This window comes from Cryptomeria japonica, chromosome 5 (genome assembly GCF_030272615.1).
Source record: "Cryptomeria japonica chromosome 5, Sugi_1.0, whole genome shotgun sequence".
In the NCBI taxonomy this organism is placed as follows: domain Eukaryota; kingdom Viridiplantae; phylum Streptophyta; class Pinopsida; order Cupressales; family Cupressaceae; genus Cryptomeria; species Cryptomeria japonica.
In genome coordinates, this window is record NC_081409.1 from 271,760,094 (window position 1) to 271,769,553 (window position 9,460).

Consider the following 9,460-nt stretch of genomic DNA (forward strand, 5'->3'; position numbering starts at 1 on the left):
AGTTAGTGAGGGATGTGTGTCTCATATTTTATTTTGCGACCCTTATTCTAAGGATTTTCAAAGGAATGGTAGCATATTTTTGGAACCCACACTTTATTCATTCTTCTACTATGTTGATTTTAGAGCTCATTTGGAGAACCCTTGAACTTTTACCTCTTTCTTCTTGGTTGCCTATGATATTGGTCCAATATTTATGCATTGTAAAGTGTTCTTGAAGAAGAATCATTTTCTTTTAAAGGATATTAGTCTTATTGGGTATGCTTGGTGGAATATTTAAGACTAAGAAACATTGATTACTAAATGATATTTTCATAAGACATAATTCCTTTAAATATTTTGATTTTGAAGAAGGTATATTTGTGCCATCTAATCCTTCTAGCTCATAGAATATATATTTTCTTAATATTAATTGAGTTGGTAAATGGTGTCTTCCATCATTAGGTGATTTTAAAGTGATACAATCCTATTGAATCTAGGATTGGTAGTATTTGGTCTGATCATAATGGTTTGGTTCACTTATTTTTCCTTCTACTATAAGGTTTGATATTTGAAATTAGAAACAAGATTGTGCTATCCTTGTGGATTTGGAGAAATCTTATGACTTAGATTGGAAAAATACTTTATGAGATAAAATCCATGATTTTGGCTTCTCTTTTGAAGAAAGTGATTTCTAATTATTCGCATTAGTATTTGGCATATTTTATGTGGTAGTTTCTTCACTTTTCTTGAAAGTTTGATCCTATCTCATTTTTCATATTTCTTGCGAACAAATTGTTATGACATATTATCTTATGAAATATGCTTCTTAAGAAAATTGTAGATGGACTATTTTAGATTTGGAGTCCCTATCCCCTAATCATTCATCATAAATCCTTTAGATTCTTAAAACTGTATAGGTTGATCATGGCTCCTATTTCTTTCATATTATTTAGTTTGTGGGATTTTACTATCCCTTTAGGGCTTAGAGGTTGTGATCAAATGGTAAACACCAGTGGTTTGTAATTCTTGTGTCTTTACAAAGAGATATTGCTATTCGGAAATCCAATTTAAATTGCTTTTGGATTCTTAATTACAATGGGAGGTGTAACACTACAATGGCACCCACTTAGCTATTTTATCTGTGTAATTTTAATGACTATATAGTGGATAATTTAAAAAAAAGTTAAAGACTAAAATCTAATTTAAAAAGCAAATTTCTATTATTATTATTTATTATGACTAGATAGCGGATAATTTAAAAATAAGTTAAAGACTAAAATTTAAATTAAAGAAACATATATATATATATATATATATATATATATATATATATATATATATATATATATATATATATATATATATATATATATATTTATATTTATATAAAAGAACCAGATCTAAATTAAAAGGCAACTTCCTATTATTACTATTATTTATTAAATGTAAAAAACATTTATATTTTTAAATCTATATTTAAAATAAACTTCTTCTTTTTTCCTGCAAATCATTTCATATTCTAAGATAAGACTCTAAAACTTATATTTTCAAATCTAGATTTAAAAGAAATTTCTAATTTAAAAAATTATGTTTTTAAATCTATAATTAAAAGAAACTTTATCTTTTTGCATGCAAATCATTTCATATTCTAAAATAAGACTAAAATCTAATATATATTAACCATATGAAATTAATTAATCTATGCTAAAGGTAAATAATTTTTAAATTTGATATCTTTTAGTGTCATCTACATAAATTTTATTTATAAAATATAGGTATGCTAGTTAATACATAATATACACTATGTATGAAGGTGTGGCAAATAAGTAAAAATAATAAACAAGATGTCAATCAAATTCTTATGAAGGTATTTTTCATTTATACTAAACAAGAAAATGAATGAGATTTTTCGAGAAAAGAAATTGGTCAAATTCTAGATCAAAAATATTTGATAACTAAATGAAACCCAAATATTTATGTTAGCCCAGTTCAACCAAGTGAATATTCTATACGAGATAGTCTATAAATAGAACCATATACACATGTTCATATAATTACATATACATATGTATCTATACATATACATATTCATATGCATATGCGTATACATATACATACATACATACATATATATATATATATATATATATATATATATATATATATATATATATATATATATATATATATATATATATACACACACACACACACATATACATATATATATATATATACATATAAATATACATATACATATACACATACACATACACATATATATACATATACACGTATACACATATATACATATATACATACATACACATACATACACATACACACATATTGTAATGCCCCATTAGGAACCCTAAAGGAAAACCCACAACAAGGGTGAAACACTTTCTTTTTTTTTTTAAAGTATAAACATCATAAGTGCATTTACACAACATGCACGATAACACAAGCGGAAGACTTACACCAGAATTCCTTAAGGGTTACCAACGAAGAACTAACTTCAAGAATAATTTTCACAACATCATAAATCCACATATGCATCATTGACTCAATGATCACAAGAAGCCATAAGCAAATAAAGATTCATCATAGAAAGATTGAAAGGATACAACATAATCTCCACTTCAATAAGGATTTACTAACATCATCAAGGAAACTTGATAAAAACATCCAAACATAGGATTACATTGCTCTTCCAATACATAGCTTCTCAATAAACATAAAGGATAGATCTCATCCAATTACAAGGTTACATGAGATCAATATTACAATGATACAATGACCACATAGGTCTACAAATACCAATAATCTCTAGAACATGAGATGAAGCATGAGTCACGAACCACAGGAACACCTGCAAAGCCAATCCTTGCATGAAGGCACAAATTTGAACATCTGATGGGAAGTGGCACTACCACCTGACCATGTAATTCCCAAGAGGAATCACCCCACCATGCTAGGAGATAGCTGAGGACCCTCAAATAAGCATAAACATGACATGGTTGACTAAACAATACGACTCCATGACAACAGAATAAGACTCCACAAGAATCTCGGTGACTCAACTTCACAAACACCAGTGAAGTGACATCACAAAACACAAGTGAACCAAATGAGAGAGTGTCATTGCATAACTTAAGATGGTTACCCTGATACAGTCTCCATAGGTCCCAGCTCACTATCCTGGTAACCTCTCCCTACCGTCTGGCTCTAACTAAGTCTTATGCAGACCCTACCAACCTTTCGTGAAGACAAGGTGGTTGGTTTGCCATTCCAGGCCTTCTCGGAACATTATGAGCCCTGTATTAGCACTCACCTGTGCACAAGGTACAATTATCTTAATTAATGTTATGATACTACCCACCTAGTCATTTCATTAGATTACTAGTTATTATTTGACTTTTGCTGGGTCATAATGCCTACCACTTTGGGTGCAACCCCCAAACGAAAGCCACTCTCTCAAAGGACAATACACAAGCATGGTCACTCCTCGAGGACCCTATGCCGAAGAAGACAACCATAACACCACTATCAGAAAACAAGTGGTCAAACAAGGACATACTGACTCTTGACTAACCATAAGGAAAAGACACTACATGGTTAAGACAACAGAGCCAACATATATCACTTGGTCAAAGGTACCAATTACACCACCCTAGGATGACTAAACCACAGACCAAAATATCATAGTACACACTTGCAAGGATAGCTAAATACATCAAATCCACACTCAGACAATCCTTGAGAATATCAGCATCATAAGCACTTGCGACATCATTGATTGAAATCAAATATAACACTCTTGCGATAGTCACATTATTCAATTCTCAAATCAATATTCCATCAGGAAAAGAAATCCACATTTAAACATTCAATTGGTTATAACATGAATTCCAAACAAGCATTTAAATTATTTTCAGAATATATCCAAATCTACTAATTTGAATCTCTAATTCATGCCTTGATTTCCATTGATAAAATTATTAACCACATAATAAAAAAATCACATGAAAATCACATTACGTCAAACAAAACCACTTTTAACATTCCATTATAAAATTTAAGTTCTTAACACAATCCGGTTTGGAGGCCGGTGAGACCTCAAAACCAAGTGGGGGTCAAACCAACCCGCTGTTGTGCTACTACCTACACAACAGACACCACTTACCAGTTGAGCTGCTACCACTAGTAACACTGCCACCACCAATCGGTAATACTACCACTTCGAACCGTTAACAGTTACCACTTTGAACCGGTAACACTTACCACTTTGAACTAGTGACACTTACCACTTCAAACTGGTGACACTTACCACTTCAATCGGTAATGGTTACCACTTCAAACCGGTAATGGTTACCATTGAAAACCGGTAAAGCTTACCACTGCAAACCGGTAAAACTTACCACTTCAAACCAGTAAAGCTTACCACTTCAACTGGTAAAGCTTACCACTTCAAACTGGTAAAGCTTACCACTTCAACCGGTAAAGTTTACCACTTCATCTGGTAAAGCTTACCACTTCAAACTGGTAAAGCTTGCCACTTCAAACATTCCACTTCTAGAATTATTTCACGGGGACACACATACAGTGCCAATTTCCAAAATTTCAAGGGAGAGTTTACCAGCAAGGAAAAAGGTGAAATAAACATACTGGAAAGAATAGATAGACAAATAAAGACATAATAGAAACAAGGATGCACCCAGCAAGCCCAATCTAAAATTCTTTCTTTCAAAAGAAGAGGTAAATCAACAAATTGATTTCCAAGAACAAAACACACAGCAGATAGAGAAATGAACCATTTCTTTCTTGAATACAACCATATGATATAGATTTCACAAAACCAGCAATAATAAACACTAATTCTTCCATTTCATTCATTCCACAAACATCTACAGGAATATTGAACAAATTTCCATGCACATGAAGCATACTGAAAATTACAAAATAAATTCAAAACAAGAAGGAAACCTCCAACCTTAAAGCAATTAGCAAGCAAAGGGGATGAGGAAACTCCAGTCTTGCAGCCATATCAAATTTCCAGCTCCTTCAGGAAGCTTTTTCTAGAATTTTCTCTCCAAAAATTCTCTTCTTCTGCTACCATGAATGCCCAGAATGGATGCCCCAAAATATCTTTTAACCCAAGCTTCTAGGTTAAAGTTTTTTTCATCCAATCAAATTTAAATATTTTAAAACTAAAAGGCAATCAGATTTATTTCTTTTCCAAAATAAAATAATAATTCTTTCCAACAATTAAAATGAAAAAGCAAAAGTCAAAAGGAAATTTTTTATTAATTTCTTTTTCCAAATTACTTTCTTCCAACATAAGCATTTTACCTTTTTAAATGGCTAGGCAATTTATTTATTTCACAAAAATATCAATGCAACTTTACACAATAAATTAAGCCCTTTTAACCATTTAATCTAGCAATCATTAATTTAAATACACAATAATCACAAAGCATATTAATTAAATGATTATACCAACATAAGATGACATCATCCATTTAAATTAAATAACCATTTAAATAATGGAAACACGCAAAACCAAGACATATCAAATGACGACTCTTAAATGACCAAACCAAGGCACCATGACACGCATAATAGCCAAACGGGGAAACACAATCGACTGACAACACTCACATGAGCGTAACTGCGGTCAAGCTAGGGTACAACAACTATCTCCTCCACTCCCATCGGATATATAAGGCATGCTCAGACTTGTGAAACAAGGTGGAGTCAATACCCCGTACCTTCCCAGTACTAGTACCTGCAATATCCTGCACCAAAGAACCACATGTGCATATAGACCAATATATATATATATATATATATATATATATAGACACGGTGAACACACCGATGAAGGAGAATCGTGACATTCCTTGTCTCACCGGAGTGAGTGAAGGAAAATCATCCCCTCGCATCCCAATACACTTACAAACACGCAACATGATAATGATCCATAAAATAACATTAATGATAAGCACTGAAATACTGCATAAAATCATACACCATAGATCCAGATAAAGCATGAAATAACATCGTATAATATTCGAATCAAAATACAATAATGTTCCACATAACAGTCACTGAAGTAATTCAAAACATACAAAAGAGGCTGATCAAGGAGGGGTACTACATCCTCCCCCCCAAGCCTAGGCTTACTCCTGGAAGCCTAAAACAGATAAGAATAAAGCTCTCTCATCTTCGCTGCATCTTCCCAAGTCATAGAAGATTCATCTCTAGGGTCCCATAGGACCCTTACCTGCTCGATGGTGCAACCCCTGAGGGTCAAATCCCAATGCTGAATGATATGCACAAGCTCCATGGATAGCTGCCGTCCTCAACCTGCAAAGCGTTCCAATCAAGAACATGGGTCACATCACAATGATAAGGCCGAAGAACAGAAACATGAAAGACATCATGGATGCGGGATAGACTCGCCAACAAGGCAAGATGGTAGGAAATAGGTCCTATCCTCTCAAGGATCTCAAAAGGGCATACAAAATGAGGCGCCAACTTAGAACCCTTTCCATTATGGATTGGACTCTTCCGTGGACGCACTCTCAAGAACACATGGTCACCAACTGAAGAATGGCGATCGACTCTATGAGCATCGACATACTTCTTCTGCCTATCTTGGGTAGCAACCAAATGCCCATGAATCTGCTCAACCTACTACTCCATCTCACGAAGCAAATCCGGACCTAAACACACCCTATCCTCCAACTGATCCCAACTCAAAGGAGTACGGAAAGGATGACCATACAATGCCTGGAAGGGCGACATACCTATAGAGCTGTGATATCCATTATTATAAGAAAACTCCACAAGGCAAAGATATTCCTCCCAGCGTGACTGCTGATCCATAACATACATGCGAAGCATGTCCTCCAAGACCTAATTCACACGCTCAGTCTGACCATCGGTCTCTGGGTGATAAGCCGAACTGAAGTTCAACTGGGTCCCCAAAGCATGCTGAAGTGAGGTCCACAAGGCCAAAGTAAAGACAGGGTCTCTATCATAAATGATCTGCCTTGGAATCCCATGCAACCTCACCACGTATTCTAAGAAGACTTGTGCCACCACTGCTGTGGTATAAGATGATCGAATAGGAACAAAATGAGCAACTTTGGTCAATCTATCCACAATGACCATGATGGCATCATGACACCGTGAAGAAACAGGCTACCCTACTATGAAATCCATGGAAATGATATCCCATTTCCAATCCGGTATCAAATTCGGTTGTAAAAGCCCTGCAGGGTGCTGATGCTCCGCCTTTACCCGCTGACATTCCAAACACTTGGACACAAAATCAGCAATGTCACATTTCATACCAGCCCAATGATATATCTATCTAAGATCTGCGTGCATCTTCTTGACACCAGGGTGTGCCAAATAAGGTGCATGATGGGCCTTAGTCATGATCAAAACACGAAGGCCCTCCAATGGAGGTACATAGATCCATCCAAGATGTCTAAGAAGACCATCTGACTCAAGAGTATATCCAAAAAATCTACCTTCAAATGGTCTTCTAGACTCCACCACGGCTCTAACATCCTGATACCAAATGTCCTGAGGAAGAACTCTTAGAATTCTCTCACTCAAGTCCACACCAAGGGACAATGCTGCAACCTCATGCCGCCTATGGCTCAAAGCATCTGCCACCACATTCTCTTTCCCCTAAATATAACGAACCTCAAAATCATACTCACAGAGGAGTTCCATCCATCTTTGCTGTCGAGCATTCAAGTTCAGTTGTGTGAAAATATACTGCAACTGCGGTGATCACTAGCAGCTCAAACCGAAGCCCCAACAGGAAATGTCTCCAACGAACCAATGTGTACACTACTGTTGCCAACTCCAAGTCATGAACTGGATAGTTCAACTCATGATCCTTGATTTTGCGAGACTCATAGGCAACCACACGTCCATCCTACATAAGCACCGCACCTATACCTTCCAAAGAGGCATCTGTGCATACAATGAAATCTCTGGATGGGTCAGGAAATGCCAAAATCGGAGCACTAACAAGGAGTTCCTTCAAGGTATGAAAAGCCAATTCGCACTTCTTTGTCCAAACAAACTTCTTCCCTTTCCTCTGAAGAGAAGTAATCGGATGGCCTATCTGAGAAAAGCTTTGAACAAAGCGACGGTAATATCCGACCAAACCCATGAAACTATGAACTTTAGAAACATTGGTTGGCACTAGCCAATCAACAATGGCTTGGATCTTAGAAGGATCCATGGATACACCTTCTCCCGAAACTATATGACCAAGATAGCCCACCTTTGACTAGAAGAAATCACACTTTGCCAAATTCGCAAAAAGCTGATTCTCCCTCAAGCACTGCAATACTTGACACAAGTGACCCTCATGCTCTTCCCTAGATCTAGAATAAATCAATATGTCATCCAAAAAAACAAGAAGAAAGTGGTCAAGGTAGGTGCGAAAAACCCCATTCATAAGAATCATGAACACTGAAGGCGCATTCGTCAGCCCAAATGGCACCACAGTGAACTCATAGTGACCATAACGAGTACGAAATGTCATCTTATGAATGTCTGCCTCATGAATGTGCAACTGATGATACCCATACTTCAGGTCTATCTTAGAGAACACCTTGGCTCCCTTCACCTGATCAAAGAGATCATGAATCCGAGGCAACGGATATCGGTTCCGGATGGTTACCTTATTCAACTGTCGATAATCAATGCATAATTGAAGAGAACCATCCTTCTTCTTGATGAAGATAACCAGTGCACCCCAAGGAGAAACACTAGGGTGAATGAATCCCTTGGCCAACAACTCCTCAACTTGCAACTTCAACTCACTCAACTCCTGAGTAGTCATCTGATATGGTGCTCTCGAAATAGGTTCCGCTCCAGGAACCAAGTCAGTGTGAAAATCTATGTCTCGTTTCAGAGGCATACTAGGAATATCCAAAGGAAACACATATGCATACTCTTGAAGAATAGGGTGACCATCAAGAGCGATTTCTCGACTCTCTCCCTCATCCACATCCTCAAGAGAAACTACAAAAAGCTGACACCCTTGATGCATGCACCGCCTAAGTTGCATAGCAGAAATCATACGTAAGGATATCGACCGCTGAACTCCAATGATCCCCACTCTCTTGCCATGGTCATCTACAGACTCTACTATATTTTGATGACAATCCACATGAGCACTGTGAGATGATAACCAATCCATCCCCAACACAACTCCATAGGACCCCAAAGGAATGACTCAAAGGTCCACTGAAGTGACAAAGGGCCCTAAGTCCAACTCACAGCTAGGAATGAAGGCATCTACAAACACCCACACACTAGTAGCCAACTCTACTTGCCACCTATCTACCTGCTTAGCTGACATGAGCCTGCACCACTCCACAATGGAAGAAGAAATAAAAGAATCTGAAGCACCGGAATCAAAAAGTACAAAGATAGGGGTTCC